Source organism: Dipodomys spectabilis, unplaced genomic scaffold (assembly GCF_019054845.1).
Source record: "Dipodomys spectabilis isolate Male_0828 unplaced genomic scaffold, ASM1905484v1 ptg000075l, whole genome shotgun sequence".
Classification (NCBI taxonomy): domain Eukaryota; kingdom Metazoa; phylum Chordata; class Mammalia; order Rodentia; family Heteromyidae; genus Dipodomys; species Dipodomys spectabilis.
The window spans coordinates 13,029,065-13,048,016 of record NW_024870752.1 but is presented as its reverse complement, the minus strand read 5'-3'; the positions used below and the strand labels follow the sequence as shown (position 1 = coordinate 13,048,016).

Genomic DNA, 18,952 nt, shown 5'->3' with positions numbered 1-18,952 from the left:
AAGTCCTATTTGATTGTTTGTTTGTTTGTTTAATTTGCTAGGTCTGGGACTTACAGCTGGTGACTTACCACTTGACTCATACCTCCACTTCAGCTTTTTGCCAGTTATTCAGAGAGAAGAGTATCTCAGATTTGTCTGCCTGGGCTGGGTTCAAGAACTACCATCCTCAGATCTCCTAGGTAGTTAGAGTAACAGACATGAGCCACTGGTGCCCGGCTCAATGAGTTTTATAATACACACTACATTATGATGTGGACCATGGCTGTCATTCTGGAACCTTCTCTCATGCTCTTTTGCATATAACCCGCCGAAGATAACTGCTGTTCTGGAATCCCTGCCGAATTAATTTACCAGCACTTTAGTTTTAGGTAAGTACACCATTGCTGTGGGGTCTTTTGTCATTTGGCTACATCATATGTGTAAGGCTCATCCAAATTGTTGCACGTGCTGCTTTGTTTCTGAGTAGGACCGCTTTGGTGAAGATGCCATCTTTTGTTTATGTAGTCTTTAAGCTTGTTTCCAGTTTAGGACTCTTATGAGTGCAGCTATGAACATTTTTAGCCAAAAAAGGAGAAGCCAATAGCAGCTGCACTGGACACTTAGTTCCACCCGACCTTGGGTCCTTGTTCTAGCTCCCTGCATTGAGCCTCACCCGCCTGGGACTTCTCCAGCCCTGTAGTGTGGTATGCGTGTAATGCAAATGCCAACCCAGAGCAAAATGCAGCCCCTGGTGCTCCCTGGGGAGGCAATGAGGAGGCCCCTTCCTCCCGATGCCTGGGGTCTCTGCCACAAGCAGTGGGCAAGTCCTTCTCCCATGCTTTGCTTCTGAAAATAACTGAGCATAAATGCAACATCGGTAAATCATCTGGAAGCCTGCAGGCAAACAGCAGAATCTAAGACACACAGTCAAAATGCTGAGGGGCGGGTAGTATACATGCCTCTCCATCTAGCTACTCAGCAGGCTGAGATCTGAGGATCACAATTAAAAGCCAGCTCTGGGCAGGAAAGTCCATGAGACTCTTTTTTTTTTTTTTTGGGTCCGGTTGTGGGGACTGAACTCTGGGCCTGAGCACTGTCCCTCAGCTCTTCAGCTCAAGGCTAGTGCCCTACCACTTGAGCCACAGTGCCACTTCCAGCTTTTTTCTTTTTGCGCATGTGGTGCTGAGGAATCAAACCCAGGGCCTCATGCATGCAAGGCAAGCGCTCTACCACTGAGCCAACTTCCCAGCCCCGTTCATGAGACTCTTATCTCCAATTAACCACCAAATATGCTGGAAGTTAGGTTGTGACTCAAGTGGTAGAGTGCTAGCCTTGAGCAAAAAAGTTCAAGGACATTGCCCAGGCTCTGAGTTCAAGCTCCAGGGCCAGCAAATAATTTTAATTTTTTTAATTTAAAATATATAATTTTATTTAGAAATATTAAAAATTATATAAAATATTAATATTGGGAAAGAGTGAGGGAAGAGGTGTCACTGTACAAAAAGAAATTACTCATTACCTAACTATATAACTATAATCCCTCTGTATATCACCTTTATAATAACAATTAAAATATTGACATATAGATGATAAAGGAATTATATCCAGAAAAAATAGAAAGTACTCTTAACATATTAGCATTAAGCTAGGTGCTAGTAGCTCACATCTGTAATCCTAGCTATTGAAAAAGCTAAGATCTGAGAAGCTTGGTTCAAAGCCAATCTGGGCAGAAAAGTCTGTGAGATTTTTTATTGTTGTTGTTGGTCGTGGGGCTTGAACTCTGGGCCTGGGCACTGTCCCTGCACTCTTCAGCTGAAAGTGAGTGTTCTACCGCTTGAGCCACAGCGCCACTTCTGGTTTTCTAGTGCTTTATTGGAGATAAGAGTCTCACAGACTTTCCTGCCCGGCCTGGCTTTGAACCATGATCCTCAGATCTCAGCCTCCTGAATGGCTAGGACTACAAGTGTGAGCCACCAGTGCTCGGTGCTCGGCTTGTGAGATTCTTAAGCTAACCAGCAGGAAAACAGAAGTGGAGTTGTGGTTCAAGCGTTAGAGTGCCAAGAGTCTCAAGTGAAAAAGCTAAGTGAGAGCACAAGGCCATGAGTTCACTGTTATGCATGTGCTCACTACACACACACACACACACACACACACACACACACCTATAATAAGACATTGCTAAAGATTCAATTTTTAAAATAGAAGGTTTAAGTGGACACCTCGCCAAAGAAGATATGTAAATGACAAATGAACGCATGAAAAGATGCTTAATATTTGTACTCTTCAGGGAAATGTAAAACACCATGAGATAGCACTACATACCTAGTGGATTTGCTAAAATCAAAGAGATTGGCCTAATCAAGTTGTTGGTGAGAATATGGAACTATAGGAACTATATCCAGCACTGGATACAGGAATATAAAAGATCAGAACTTTTTTTTCCCTCAACACCAGTGGATTATGTTCTTAATTGTAGCTAATGAGAAGGCTGAAGATCAAAGTTCAAAGTCAGCCCAGGCAATTTTTTTTAAGTCTGCTAGACTCCATCTCAAAAAGCCAGGCTGGAAGCATGACTCAAATGGTAAAGCTTCAGCAGAGCTAATGAGCTTAATGAGAGCCTAAGGTCCTTAGTTCAAATCTTAATACAGACAAAAAAGGAGCTACTAAGGAGGCTGAGATCTGAGGATTGCATTTCAAAGTCAGCCTGGGCAGGAAAGTCTGTGAGACTCTTACCTCCAATTAACCACCAGAAAACCAGAAGTGGCGCTGTGGCTCAAGTGGTAAAGTTGCTAGCCTTGAGCTGAAATGTTCAGGGACAGTACCCAAGCTCAGCATTCAAGCCCTACGACTGACAAAAAAAAAGTCATAACCATTTTAGGAAAGAAGATTTTACTTCCTTAAGATGTTAAACACACATATTACTGTAGGATCCAGCTGTTCTACTTAGATGTTTACCCCAAACAAATGAAAAGCGTATTCCTACACAGACCTGTGTGTCTGTGTTTACAGCAGGTTTATTTACAAACTCCCAGCCTGGAAACAATCCAAATGTCAATCCCCAGTGATCAGCTGATCAAATCATCATATGTTCACACAATAGAATGTACAGCTAGGCATGAAAAAAGTAAATGATTAAAACCTACATCACCATAAAGGAATCTGAGAATAATTATTCTGAGCAAAGGAAGCTGGAAAGAAAACAACCCATCCTCCCTGAGATCTGAGGGGAATTTGGAACCTAACAGATCAGAAATCTAAAGCACTTCCGGGTCAGTGTTATACTTCTTGCTGGTCCTGTTCTGTTGGGGACTTCCCACCTGGTGTGGGGAGGAGGGGGGAATCTCCCGTTGCTGGTGGCCTGTGAAGTCTGTGTCATGTGTTCCTCACTTCGTTTGGCAGTGTCCCCTCCCAGGGGCCAGGTTCTGCGTGAATCAGGAATGTAAAGCATAAATCTGTAGTGACAGAATGAGAACGGCGGAGGCCAGGGGTGGGGATGGGTAAAGGGACAGAGGCAAATGGCTGGGCCTTGGAGACACATTCTCTATCTTGATTGTGGTCTTGGCTTCATGGCGGTACACATATGTCTTAGCAGATTTTATACTTTAAGTGTGTATAATAATGTATGGCAGAAATTCCTGAACCAAGGCAAATGAACGAAGGAGTGAAATTAAATACGTTGGAAGGTAACAGTTACAGATGGGGAAGCTCGACCAATAAGGGAGGACCTGGAGGAGAACGGGAGCCGTTTGCCCCTGAAGGAGAGAGGGACTTCACACACAGGAAGAGAGGAGCTAGAACGCACTCCATGCTGGTGGTTTGGAACTGGAGATGCTGGTGGACACATATGGCGTCCAATAGGTGTAGTTACACTGGCAAGAAATCAAAAAGACTATCACTAGACATAGTTAGGTACAGAAAGAAGTATAGATAGGAGGTGTGAAAATTTACATATGACACAAATTTCCAAGCCCTGTGGCTGAGAGAGCCAATAGCCACGAGGCGGTCTTACTCTGGTGTACAAGTGTGGTCCCAGGGACGTGGGAAGGGTCACTAGGAGAACTTTGATCCAGGCCAAAAGTGAGACTTGATTCAAATAATGAGAGCAAAATGGTGGAGGCATGGCTCAAGTGGTAGAGCATTTTATATATATATATATATATATATATATATATATATATATATATATATATATACATACTTATATATAATATACATATATATGTGTATATATGTATATATACATTACATATAATATACACATACAATGTATATATAATATATACCAATCTATACTAAAAAATATATATATAATGTATACCAACATATACTAAAAGCTGCCAAATACATGAATTACATATGAGTTATTTATAATAAATAATAGCATCATGTTATAAATTAAAGCTGCCAAACATGTTCAGTCATCAAAGATACAGTAAAGATAGAAGCAGATGCCAGTAACTCATGCCTGTAATCCTAGCTATTCAGGAGGCTGAGATTTGAGGATTGCAGTTCAAAGCCAGCTCAGTCAGGAAAGTCCATGAAACTCTTATTCCAATTAACCAACAAAAAGCCGGAAGTGGAGCTGTGGTTCAAGTGGCAGAGGGCCAGCCTGGGGTGGGAAAGCTCAGGGACAGGGCACCAGCGCTGAGCTCGAGCCTCGGGACTGCACACACAGAAAGGACTGTATCTGCTGATGTGATGAGAGGCTGAGTGTCTGGGCTCACGGCAGTGAGGCTATCCCGAGAACAATGGAAGAAGTAGGAGTGCTGGGCCAGCAGCTCGTGGGAGGGCAGCAGAGGTGTGGGTGGGCAGTGGTGAGGGCCATTGGAAAATGGGAAGCTTACGTCTGCAGCCATTAATCCCACAGAAAGCCATCCTGGTACTTAACTGCCCACACAGAAGGAGGACCTGTGAGCTCTCTGGAGTTGAGAGCTGTCAGATGACATGTAAGAGAAAACAAACAAACACAAATAAATCTGGGTTGGGTGGTGGTGGCTCACGCCTATAATCCTAGTTACTCAAGAGACTGAGATCTGAGGATCACGGGTTCAAATCTAACCTAGGGTAAGAAAGTCTATGAGACTCTTATCTCCAATGATCCGCCAGAAAACTGGAAGTGGCGCTGTGGCTCTAAGTGGTAGAGCAGTGCTAGCCTTGAGCGAAAGAGCTCAGGGACAGTGCCCAGGCCCATAGTTCAAGCTCCATGACTGACCAAGAAAAGGAATCTATTTGTGGAAGGAAAGATTCCTTCATGTTATGGGATAGAATGGTGTGTAAGTGGCAGGCCTGGTCCAGAGCAAGGCTGAGCTGGGAGGAGCCAACTCCCCAGGCTGCCCTGGTGTCCAGGGCTCTTGACTGCTCTCCAAGGCCGGCCTGAGAGTATGGCACCAGCCTGCTCTCCCAAGACGTCTTTATGCAGTTTTACAGGTGCTTCGGGAAGTAGAAGTGATATTTACTCCCCACAGGCAGTCATTTTCCAGTTGCTTTATGTGTCCACACTTCATTACAGTCTAGGTGAGAAAAGTGTCTCCTTTGTTCAGGTGTGAGCTCACTGTAAGGTCCGCAGGTGACCCTGAAGCTAGATGAATGAGGCCACTTCAGAGGAGCAATCATTGGATGCAACTCGGTATCCAATCTCTTACCACCATAATAATGTTTAAGATTTCTTACTGAGAAAAGTCACATTTTTCTAAACATAGAAGCACTTAAGTTTTCGGTTCCCCCTCCCACTCCACGCCCCCAATGGCTTATTAGCTTTGGTAGTCTGTAAGTATTGCATTTGGTCTGCTAGCTACAAAACCAGTTTCTCAGAAAGTAGATTTCAACGGAGAGGTCATCAGAAGTGTATTTCAGAACAAGGAATTAGGAAGTTAAACAAAAAATATTGCTTCTTTATTTTTTTTTTAAGACAGGTTCTTAGCCCAGTAACCCGGGCTGACCTTGAACTCAGGATCTTCCTACCTCAACCAAGGGCTAAGAGTTCAATAACAAGACTCCATTTTAAAAATAAAATAGGGCTGGGAAGTTGGCTCAGTGGTAGAGCGCTTGCCTTGCATGCCTGAGGCCCTAGGTTCGATTCCTCAGCACCACATAAGCAAAAAAAAAAAAAAAGCCGGAAGTGGCTCAAGTGGTAGAGCGCTAGCCTTGAGCTGAAGAGCTGAGAGACAGTGCTCAGGCCCAGAGTTCAGGCCCCACGACCGGACAAAAAAAAAATAAAATAAAAATAAAAATAAACAAAACCAAAGTATGTACGTGAAAGGTCTAAATGGTAGACACCTCTAGCATGTGCCTTAAGTAAAAATTACCTAAGTAAAAATTAAATTAAAATGAATCAAATTAAATATTCAGTTCCACATCCACAGTAACCACATTTCAAATATCTAATCAAATAACCAATCAAATCTAATTGTTATTCTGCAGAATAGTGTAGACATAATATTTTCATCATTGAAATTTCCTCTGAGCTGGACATTAGTAGCTCACACCTATAAAAATCTTGGCTACTACAGAGGACTGAGGTTCAAAGCCAGCCTGAACAGAGAAGTCCATGAAACTCCATCTCCAAAATAACCAACAAAAACTAGGCTGAAAGTGTGACTTAAATAGTTTAGCAACAGCTGAGCAAGCAAGCTCAGCCAGCATGAGGCTCTGAATTCATACCCCAGTTCTTGCAAAAGGAAGGAAGGAAAGAAGGAAGGAAGGAAGGCGGGAAGGAAGGAAGGGAGGGAGGGAGGGAGGGAGGGAAGGAGGAAAAGAGGGAAGGAACTGTTCACTGGAAAACTATGACTGTAATACCACTTAATACAATTGCAGTAGTAAGAAAATATTAAGATACTTCCAAAGCCATCATGTAATAATTTTCTTATTGTACTATATTTCTAGACTATTCTTGTATCTCATTCGGCCCAGTGGATAAGCTGAAGCAAGTTGGCCCAGTTGCAATCTGACAATCTCCAGGCAGTGGAGAGACAATATCTACAGACTATTGGCTACCTAGTTCCTCCCTGTCCTTCTTCCTTCCTCTTCCATTTCCTGGGTGCCAAGTCCTGAGTCAGCTGACTAGGAATTCGAAGAGAATCAAACCTGTCTGCTTGATGAGCTAGAAAATATGGAGAAGACTATTGCCTAGCACCATTTTCTATTGTTATAACAATAATTGAGAGTGAGTATGTTAATGAAAAGATGTTTAAGCTGGGTGCAGGCAGCTCATACCTGTACTCCTAGCTACTCAGGAGGCTGAGATCTGACTGAGGTTCATAGTTCAAAGCTGGCCAGGCAGAAAAGTCTGTGAGACTCTTATCTCCAATAAGCTACTCAGACAAAGTGGGGCTGTGGCTCAAGTGGTGGAGTGCTAGCCTTAAGCAAAAGAAGCTCAGGGACAGAGCCCAGGCCCTGAGTTCAAGCTCTAGAACCAGCATACACACTATTTCACTATTAAGAACAAAAATAGAAGTTTATGTTTACACAATGTAATAGGGTTGTAGATTGCTGACAGCTTTCTCTGCTGTGCCTTTACCAAGACATCAGTAAGTGTGAGATTCACACTCTTCACCTACTGGGCTGAGCCTTGTCTTCTCTGCCCTTTCTCTTTTCTATTAACAGTGAGACGGTTTTGTTTGTATAGCTCCGTACTCCCAAAACTGAGCTTCTCAAGACAGCATCCATTACAATAAATATTGCCTGCTAGTTTCTAATCCTTCAAACTCCAGGTGTTTGTTTGTTTGTTTGTTTTCACTCAAGGCCAGTGTTCTACTTGCATCACAGCTCCATTTCCAGCTTTTGGTTGGTTCATTGGGCACTGGTGGCTCACACCTGTAATCCTAGCTATTCAAGAGGCTGAGATCAGAGGATCCTGGTTCGAAGCCAGCCAAGGCAGAAAAGTCTGTGATCCTCTTGTCTCCAATTAACTACCAGAAAACCAGAAGTGGCACTGTGCACAAAGAGCTCAAGGACAGGGCTCATGCCCTAAGTTCAAGCCCCACGACTGACCCCCCATCCCCACCCCCCAAAAAAAAGTCTTCCTGAGTTTTTTTTTCTGCCCAGGATGGTTTCAAATTGTGATCCTCAGATCTTATCCTCCTGAGTAGCTAGGATTACAAATGTGAGCCAACAGCCCCTGGCTCTCTTTTTCTTCTACTCCACATCTCTTGTCATCAACAAATCTCATTGTTTTTGCTCTCAAAATAGACTTAGAATTATGTCCTTTTGAGTGACTCTCGTGAAACCTTTACACTAGTAAAGGTACCCTATCTGGAGGAGAGAGAGGGCTTCTAACTGCTTAGACTTGCATAACTGCCTTCTGGCCATCAGTTCTCTACCCAGCAGCCAGAGTAGCAGTCACACCAGCTGCAGATTCCAAACCTTCCTCTCGCTTTCTATCTCCCCGGAAGACGTTCAGAGTGTTTGTGAGGAAGCTCAAGTCTCTCTGTGCTGATTGTGAGTGACCTCGATTCCCAGTATTCCCTCCTTCACACCCACACGGCTCCAGCATGCGGGCTTCTGGCTACTTCGGAATGTTCCAGATATATTTCCCTCTCTTGGCTTGCTCAAGCCTAGAAAGTCACATGGACCATTCCTTCCATTCCTTCGAGTGTTGTCCCAAATGTCCCCAAATTCAGCAGTTTTCTGCCTGGTCATCTAGAACAGCCGCCACCTCTGTCCTCGCTTGCCTCGCTGTGCTCTCCTTCCATTTATCACTGCTCCACGTGTGATTTATTTGCTGTTTACTAAACTATAAACTCCAAGAGGGCATGAACTCTGTTTTATTTATTGCCATAGTTCAGTCCTTTGATCAGAGCCAGACATATGTCAGGCTCTCGTTCTACAGGTGTTCATCAGTGACACTTACTTCACTTTATTACATTTTGTCTATAATTACAGGACCTCCACAGATTGTAACAAGATTCTATTGGCATAATTAAAGAATGCTCTTCAGTATTTATCTATCTTCTATCATCCATCTATTTATCTATGTATCTATCTTGTATCATCCATTTATTATCTATCAGTAGATAGATATCTAGATATCTAACATCTACCTTCTATCTATCTATCTATCCGTCTGTCTGTCTATTTGTCTGTCTATCTGCATTTCCTACAGAAAACTATAAGCACATAGATGGAAACTCAGTATTGCAAGGTCTTTACCAGGCTTCTCAGTGAATAATTCTTTTTAACAATTATTACATTTCAAAGGCCATCTGGGAAGATGAATGCCTCATTCACATTTCTGTTAAACAACTTTCAGATCCCAGAAATTCTTTTAAGTCCACTCTAAATCTGATTTCCTCTTCTGGCATGGGAACAAGAGTTTTAGAAACTAGACCAAACTCTAGTAGTTCTACAAATCAGGTCTGGTTATTCACCCACACATGCCAAATGAAGAGATGTGGCAAAAGGTAGAGAAAGGAGACTACATGGCAGCCAGGGAAGATAGCGTTCCTCAGTATTACTCCAGCCATCCTCAGGGTTCAAACATGAGCTTTAAGTTTTATAGACAAAGGATTTGGGGGTCAGGGAAGAGATGTATGCATGATTGTTAAACAATCCCAGCCATAGATGTGGCCGGTTGGTCATTATCTCAGTCCTTGTTTCTGCAGGGGTTCTAGGAAAGTTGTAATCATCACACAGTTTGGAGAGAAAGGGACACGTTTGTCACTGTCGCTGGTTTCTGAGATTTTGGTTATTCTCTTCCTTTGGGGCAGTTTCACCTTTGGCTACAGGATGTTAAAAGGCTTACCGTGGAAAGGTCAGCTTGGTGGTGTCACAGGATTTCATCAGTAAATTCTGTCCTTCCTAGAGCCCCAGGTAACTACAAAGGGACTTCAGGGAAGAAAGTTTCAGAGCAAAGGACACCAAAAATGGGGGCTGTGAGCCCAGGTTTTATCCCGCTCTGAGTTAATTCTTGGGCCCACGTAAGGAGTTGCTGCTCTTCCCTGGTTTTAAGAACCTCTTACAGAATCAGAAAAATAATATGCAGGTACTGAAGCCTGCTTAGCTTTCTTGCTCCAGGCTGGCCCTCTACCATTTGAGCCACAGCCCATATCTAGCTTTTTACTGGTTCACTGGGGAGAAGAGTCTCATGGACTTTTATAACCTGGCAGGCTCCAAAACAAAACCCCAGACCTCAGCCTCCTGATTAGCTAGAATTATAGGTGTCCAGCAATAAAATAATTTAGTAAATATTAACTGGTCAGCATTACTTTTTTATTCTTTTAGTTTCCTCTGTGTGTGTGTGTGTGTGTGTGTGTTGTGTTTGTATGTGTGTTGAGAATTAAACCCAGGGTTTAATATATACTAGGCAAGCATTATACCATAAAGCTAAATTTCTACCTATCAGCACATCTTCTTTATTTTTGTCTTCTTTTTATTTTCTTTTTTACAAGAAATCCATGATTATTGCATTAAAAGTAAACTTTAAGATAGCTTTTATTATTAGTCATTCAGATTTGTATGTGTAGACACATATAGCATAATATATTTTCTTCCCATGACAGTATGCAAAAAGAAATGCATTCATCAGTGACATTAACATCTTGATAAATAGCTCCAAGTGAATACAGTATTATAACTATGCTTCAGAGCAAGAAATTGCCTCCTGTTCCCACATCCAGCCATTATTCTCTCTATTCTTCCCAAATGAGATTATTCCTTGAATGTCTAATATTGTATATTAGTTGTTGTTTATTTGTTTTGTTTTGCCCATCATGGGGCTTGAACTCAGGGCCTGGGTTCTGTCCCTGAGCTCTTTTGCTCAAGTTTAGCACTTTGAGCCACTTCCAGTTTTCTGGTGATTAATTGGAGTTAAGAGTCTCATGGACTTTTCTGCCCAGGTTAGATCCTTAGATCTCAACCTCCTGAGTAGCTAGGATGACAGGTGTGAGCCACCACCAGGTTCCGTTTTTTTTTGTTTGTTTGTTTGTTTTTGTTTTGTTTTGTTTTGTTTTTGTTTGTTTTTTTTGGGTCCGGTCATGGGGACTGAACTCTGGGCCTGTGCGCTGTCCCTCAGCTCTTCAGCTCAAGGCTAGCGCTCTATCACTTGAGCCACAGTGCCACTTCCGGCTTTTTTCTTTTTTGCTTATGTGGTGCTGAGGAATTGAACCCAGGGCCTCAGGCATACAAGGCAAGCGCTCTACGACTGAGCCACCCTTCCAGCCCCCTTCTTTTTTATTTTTGGCGTGGGGCTTGAACTCTGGGCCTGGGTACTGTCCTTCATTTCTTCAGCTCAAGGCTAACACTCTACTACTTGAGCCACAGCACCACTTTTGGTTTTCTGGTGGTTAATTGGAGGTAAGAGTCTCTTGGACTTTCCTGCCCAAGCTGGCTTTGAACTGTGATCCTCAGATCTCACCTTCTGAGTATGTAGGATTACAGGCGTGAGCCACTGGCACCCAGCTCTGGCTCTGGTTTTTATAAGTAAAGGCATAGAGTAGTCATTTGCATGTATAGAATTCTTTCATGCCTGAACTTTTTAAATTCAAGATTATGTATTTTCAGTGTATTTGTATACACATGCAGTTTCTTTGTCTATTAAATATATCTTCAGTTGTATTTAATCAGCTCTTAAAACATCCATTTTTTTTCAAAATTAAAATTATTGTTTTTCCTTCTAGAATTTTCACTTGATTCTTTTTAGAGTATGAACATTGTCTCAGAATTCTTTATCTATCATTAATTTCCTAAATACATCATCTATTTTGTTGATTATTCTGATCATACCAACATCTTCTATGAATTGTTATTACATACTTTTCTTGGTTTTCTGTCAAATGTCACCTATTTGCATGGCCGGTTTTATTTTTGCAAGTTCTCTTCCCCAAAGTCAGGTTATGGCGGGGGATGCAGCTCAGCAGCAGAGTGCTTGCTTGATATGTACATGGGTTTGATTCCTATCCCTATGAAAAACAACTTGGCCTTATTCCTTGAGAGTCAGTCTATTCTGGATCATTCTTATGTGCAGGCCTGGAGTGCTCTGTGGTCCCATTGAAAGGCCTAGATTGTAGAGAGAAAAATCTAAACTTTGCCTACCCAGCCCTATCAAAGTGTCTTTTTTTTTTTTTTTTTCCGATCTGTTGATCATGGGGCCTAGGCGCTGTCCCTGAGTTCTTCAGCCCAAGGCTAGTGCTTTACCACTTCAGCCCAAGGCTAGTGCTTTACCACTTGAGCCACAGCACCTCTTCTGGGTTTAATTGAGGACTAGAGTCTCATGGACTTTCTTGCTCGGGCTGGCTTTGAGACATAATCCTCAGATCTCAGCCTCCTAAGTAGCTAGGATTACAGGCGTGAGCCACTGACATCCAGCTTGTCTGACATCCAGCTTGTCTAGTCATTCTTTATGGCATCATTATTAGATGTAGAATATTCTGCATATACTCTGATGAAAAACAGTATTATAAAATATACATTTACCTCTCACATATGAGATATATTAATACCTATAATTAGCATGCCAATATTAATTTTCACAATAATTTTACACTGCTACATAGAATGTATACCATTCTAGGAGTATATCATAATTTTTAGTCAAACACTTATAATTGGATATTTCAGCTGTTTCTATTTTTCCTCTTATGACTGCAACATGATCTCATATATATATATATAATTCCTAAATTGTAATTATTTCCTAAGTATAATATTCTGAAATAAAAGTATAATGTCAAAAAGGATGCATACTTGATGGCTTTTGTTATATTACTAAAGATCCCTCTAGGAAAATCATACCCTTTTACATTTCTATCAGAACTATATAACTGCTAGTTTTCTTTTTTTTTTGGGTCCGGTCGTGGGGCCTGAACTCTGGGCCTGGGCACTGTCCCTCAGCTCTTCAACTCAGGGCTAGCACTCTACCACTTGAGCCACAGCGCCACTTTCCGGCTTTTTCTTTTTGCTTATGTGGTGCTGAGGAATCGAACCCAGGGCCTCATGCATGCAAGGTAAGTGCTCTACCACTGAGCCACCTTCCCAGCCCAACTGCTAGTTTTCTTACATAAGGATTTTCTTTCTTTTCTTTTTTTGGTCAATTGTGGGTCTTGAACTCTGTGCCTGTGCGCTGTCCCTGAGCTCTTCAACTCAAGGTGAGCACTCTACCACTTGAGCCACAGCGCCACTTCTGGTGGTTAATTGGACATAAGAGTCTCTCAGACTTTCCTGCCCAGGCTGGCTTTGAACTATGATCCTCAGATCTCAGCCTCCTGAATAGCCAGAATTACAAGTGTGAGCCACTGGCGCCCAGCAAGGATTTTTTAAATTATAAAATTCTAATTTTCCAACTTATCTATGTCTGACTTAGAAGTAAACAAGCATTTACTAAATGATGTGTGTGTGTGTTGGTCTTGGGACCTGAATTCAGGCACAGACCTTTTTTGTTCAAGATTAGTGCTCTACCACTTGAGCGACAGCTCCACTTCCAGCTTTTTATGGTTAATTGCAGGTAATCATCTTATGGACTTTTACTGCTTGGGCTGCCTTCAAACTCAGAGATCTGCCTCAGATCTCTGTCTCTTTGTATCTTAGATGAGCCACTGGCACCTAGGTAAATGATTCTTCTGTGATTTCATACTGAGAACATTCTGTGTGTCTGTGTCTGTGTGTGCATATGCGCATGTACCAGTACTTGGACTTGAACTCAGGGACTTAGGTTTTTCTTAGCTTTTCCACTCAAGGTTGATGCTCTACTACACCTCGACTTCTGACTTTTTGTTGGTTAAATAGACATGAGTCTCATGGCTTTCTCTGCTCAGGCTAGCTTCAAACCATGATTCTCACATCTCAGTCTGCTAAATAGCTAGGATTATAAGCAGGAGGCACCAGCACCTGGCTGAAAATATTATTGAGATAACAAGGAAATGAACTACACATGAACTCTGTCCTTACAGAGCCCATGAGTCCTCACAGATGTTTTCCTGATTGTCTTTTGGGATGAAGGTTCACTGAGAATAGTCCTGGACAGCCTGGATCCTTTGTACAGAGGTTTGTCTCCTCATGATCTCAGCAGTTGTGTATGTATTTTGGACTCTACCTTTATCTTGGACTATAATAATGTATTATGGAGTTATTTATGGCCACAGTCAAGGATGGCATATTGATCTTTGTTGACTTTGCCTATCCAAGTTGGATAGCTATAGTTTCGTATTCCTCCTTCATGTGCTTCCTTCAACTTGTTCAGAGTTTAAACAATATTTAACAGTTCTGACCACTTAGCCAACTTACCAAGATCAGTAGTCAACACACTATGGCCTCATCTACAAATCTGGCCTGCCACCTGTTGGTTTAAATAAAGTTTTATTGGAATACAGTCATGCTCATTTGTGTATACACAGTCTATATCTGCTTTGGTGATGTAATTGTAAAGCTAAAATTTAAATTATTTACTACCTGGTTATTCCAGAAAAAGTATGTCAACTTTGATCAAAGGGCTAGACATCTGTAATACTATGAGAAAATCCTACTGGATATATTAACAATCCTCTGAATGATATTGGTAAATGGTTCAGAAGAGAAACTCAGTGAAATAAAAGTAGTATTTATTCATGATGATCAATTAAATTATTTACTTAATTTGAGGAAACTAACTACTATCATAACTCAATTTGTGTGTAACTCAAATCTGACATGAGGTGAAAGGAGAGAGCCTGAGTCTACCTGTGGAATATGTTGGGTTTATTTTCAGTGCTTGAAGACACATTCAAAGGTATTGGTTGGGGAAGACGCCATAATTTTAAGTTAACCTGCATGCTATAAATGTGCTTTGTGTTTAAATAAAGAGAAAAATTTTTGAAATGAAAAAAAAAAAATCCTGGGCTTATAAAGATTTTCTTTTCAAGGCCACATTAAACAGCTGCCCAGGAACCTCCACCCCTACCTTGACTGTTAATGCCGAGGCCTTTTGTCTGCTCAGTATCACTTTATTTAGGACACACCCATTCTCCTTTTCTGTACTCACTCTCTGTTTTGGATACAGGTAACTCTCCTCCCACACAGGGCCCAGGCCAATCAGAGCCTTCCCTGTGATTTTGGTCAATCATGAAAGATGATTCTTTTTACATCTCAGTCTCAGCTTGTTGGGATGATAAAGACCCAAGGCTGACTGAACCATTCTGCTTCCCCACAGAAAGAACCCTGCTAACTACAAATACAAGGCAGGGTCTAGCTATGTGGCCACATTGGCCTAGACTTGGAAAGTCTCCTGCCTCTGCCTCCCAAGTGCTGGAATTATAGATGTGTGCCACCATGCCAGGAACGTCTTCAAATTTTCATCTTAAAACTTGACAACAGCTGGTATAGATGACTCAAACCTGTAGTCTAACTACTTGGAAAGCTGAGATCTGAGGATCATGGTTCCAAGCCAACTGGAAGTAGAGCTGTGGCTCAAGTGGTAGAACACTGGCCTTGAGCAAAAAAAAGCTTAAGGACAGCACCCAGGTCCTGAGTTCAAGCTCTAAGTCTGACACAAAACAAACAAAAAACCCTTGACAACAGACAACCAGAACAAAAACAAACAAAAAAATAACTGTTGACTGTGGCTGATTTAAAACCTTTGGACTCCCAGTTATACAAAACAACACATTACTTTTTCTGCTCATGCTAGTTTGGACAGAGTTTCTGTTATAGACAAAATCAAAAGTTGGCAGGGAAGTGTAACTGCCAGGGGTCAGAGGAGAACTGATGTAAGTACCTGGCCTGGGTAAGGTAGAGTGGAAGGCAAAAGGAATCCCCATCTGAAAATTGGTGATCCTTCATCCAAACAAACGCTGATCGGAAGCAAGCTGGTTCACCAACTTAGGAGCTAGATCATTTAGTCTTTGGACTCATCAGGTGTAGACATGGGTTTTTATGACCATGTCTCTATACCTCTGTAAAAGGTGCAGATTATTTGTAAGGCAAATTGGTGAAGCCTGACAGGAAGCTCAGCCTAGAAAGGCTAGGCCAAGGGGCACTGGTTCTTCTGTGGCCTTTGGTGAGCTGTAAGAAGCAGCAGGCAAGCACCAAGCCCCTTAAGAAGCCATGCAGTCTTGCTCAGGGAGGACCTTCTAGTCTGTGCCAACAATCCCAAATGAAAAGAAGTGTGCTTGCTGAAGAAGACACAAGATATACCAACTCTCCTAAGTTAAAGTGAGTGACAGCAAGTCAGAGAGGCAGGGTACACCTGAGAAATCACTCTGAACTCAGGCGGGCCTCTGGGTGTGTACTTAGAAGGGCAAGGCCCTGGACCTGCCTTTCTAGTTTGCTTTTTGCTATCTTGAAATTATTAATACCTATCCAGGTACCAGTAGGTCACACCTATAATCCTAGCTACTCAGGAGGCTGAGACCTGGAAGATGGAGGTTTGAAGTCAGCCTAGACAGAAAAGTTTGTGAGATGCCATCTCTGATTTACCAGTAAAAAGCTGAATGGAGCTAGGCGCTGGTGGCTCATACCTGTAATCCTAGCTATTCAGAAGACTGAGATCTAAGGATTGCAGTTCAAAGCTAGCCTAGGCAAAACTCTTAAATTGACCAGAAAAAAAAAAAAAAAAGCACTCCCATTTGGGGGTTAGAAGCTTATAGCACAGGCCAATGAGCAAAAGAATCAAATACCCAGTTCAAGTCCTGGGCTAGGCTGGGGTGGGGAGGGAGTGAGTGGGGAGGGAGATTGGGTTGGAGGAGGGTAGGGGGAGGTAGGGAGAGGGGACTGGAAGTGGAACTGTAGCTCAAGTGGTAGACTGCTAGCTAGCCTCAGGCACAAAAGCTCAGGGACAGTGCCCAGGCCCTGAGTTCAAGCCCCAGCACCAATACACACACACACACACACACACCCCAAAGCTGAACTGGAAGCATGATGCAGGTGGTAAAGTGCTATCCATGAGCAAGAACACCTAGAACAAGAGACCCTGTGTTCAAAACTCTAGTATTGACACACACATTTTACTAATACCCCTTGAACAAAGAGTGCTACATTATCATTTTGTTCTGGGTATGTAGTGGGTCTTGCCTGGTAGTCAGAGAACTGCGTGACCCTCATCCTCCTCAGCTCCTCTCTTGTCACACTGAACATTCTTCTTACTGAGATTTTCTCCCAATTCTACTACCTAGGCCCTGGGGAGAGGCTAGCCTGGTCAGTCAGTTCAGTCCCTTTCTTCAGAGGAAAAGAACCCCTGGAAAGAATTAAGACCAAGAAACGTAAGGACAGAGTGCTGAGCAATCAATAAGATTTAGTTGAGAAACTGGGCCCTACAGTGGGTGGCTTGGATTTCCACTTAGGAATTCAAGAGAATTATGTCAGTAGGGCAATCACAAGACCGCTTAATCCTTAAAACCATGGTTTCCAAATTCTGCCCCTAGGTGCTACAGAGAGTTCAGAGGCACCAGATGTCATCTTAAATTTTCTAGACAACACAGAGAGACTGACTAAACAGCTGTCAGACACCACGCTGACAGGTACTTTGGTTTTGATATTAATTCATGCTCTATATTTTGCAATGATGTCATGCTATTTGCTAAGTGGTGGCTATATTTTTTGGCAGTTGCTGTGATAAAATGCCACAAAAGTTAATCAGTGGAGAACAAAAAATCAAAGTGGCAATGACCATCCTGATTCTAAAGTTGAGAGTTGTGTGTACCTGACCAATCGGAATGCCTGTCCTATGAGTCACTGTGAGTGCTTAGGAATAAAACGAATGCGTTATTTTTTGTTGTTGTTGGTTTGTTTTGTTGTCGGTCATGGGGCTTGAATTCTGGGCTTGGGCGTTGTCCCTGAGCTCTTCAGCTCAAGGCGAGCACTCTACCACTTGAGCCACAGCACCACTTCCGGTTTTCTAGTGGTTTATTGGAGATAAGAGTCTTCACGGACTTTCCTGCCCCAGTGGCTTTGAACCATGATCCTCAGATCTCAGCCTCCTGAGTAGCTAGGATTACAGGCCTGAGCCACTGGCACCTGGCAAATGCTTTATTTTTTAATTTATAAAATTCTTTCTTCGAATGGGTCTAAGTTATTAAGAAATGTACATTATACTTTTTGAGCTTTTTCAATCAAGGTTAGTGCTCTACTACATGAGCCACAGCTCCACTTCCAGCATTTTGCTGGTTAATTGTTGACAAGAGTCTCATGGAATTTCCTGCCCAGGCTGGCTTTGAATCTCGATTCTCAGATCTCAGCCTACTTAGTAGCTGGGATTACAGGCATGAGCCACCAGCACCAGGCTTTATTCCAAGTTCTTTAAAGTACATCCTCCCCTGGATATACTTGAAGTGGAAATGAAAATCATTTCCTGCAGTTTGTCTTCCTTGTCAGCAAACAGGGCCAAGAGATTCTAAACAGGGGTGCTGCGGTCCTCGGCTGTGGGGGGGGGGTGACGTCACCCTTCTGAGATGACTTCATTTATGCCCTTTCTGGATGTGTGTCTGAAAGCAAACCCAACTTGAGGGGGGCAGGGCTGAGGGGAGATGGGGGGGAGGGAAGAAGGGAGGGTAGGAAGCCCACACATACAGTATACAGCGCTCGCTCGACAAGTCCTGTGTGTGGAAGCCTTTAGAAGCTGATTGGCAGGGTCAAGTGGTCACAGTTCAGAAGGCAATGAGCCCTATGAATTGGCTCTTTGCTAAGGAAAATCTCACATGAGAATATTACTGGTGAGTCTGCTCTAGTAAATTTTTCTAATTTTTTTTTTTTTTTTGGTGGGTTGTGGGGCTTGAACTCTGGGCCTGGGCGCTGTCCCTCAGCTCTTCAGCTCAAGGCAAGTGCTCTACCACTTGAGCCACATCACCACTTCTGGTTTTCTGAGTGGTTTATTGAAGATAAGAGTCTCACAGAGGGCTGGGAAGGTGGCTCAGTGGTAGAGCGCTTGCCTTGCATGCTCAAGGCCCTGGGTTCGATTCCTCAGCACCACATAAGCAAAAAGAAAAAAGCCAGAAGTGGTGCTGTGGCTCAAGTGGTAGAGCACTAGCCTTGAGCTGAAGAGCTGAGGGACAGTGCCCAGGCCCAGAGTTCAGGC

General features: G+C 42.7%; 1 long non-coding RNA gene across 1 annotated transcript; it reads left to right on the top strand.

The window, feature by feature from the left end:
* Nucleotides 1-228: 228 nt before the first annotated feature.
* On the top strand, nt 229-17,651 carry LOC122110168. Its single transcript, XR_006147841.1, has 4 exons — nt 229-368; nt 13,860-13,953; nt 17,304-17,399; nt 17,486-17,651. It is a non-coding gene; the product is annotated as an uncharacterized LOC122110168 (long non-coding RNA).
* Nucleotides 17,652-18,952: the final 1,301 nt, after the last annotated feature.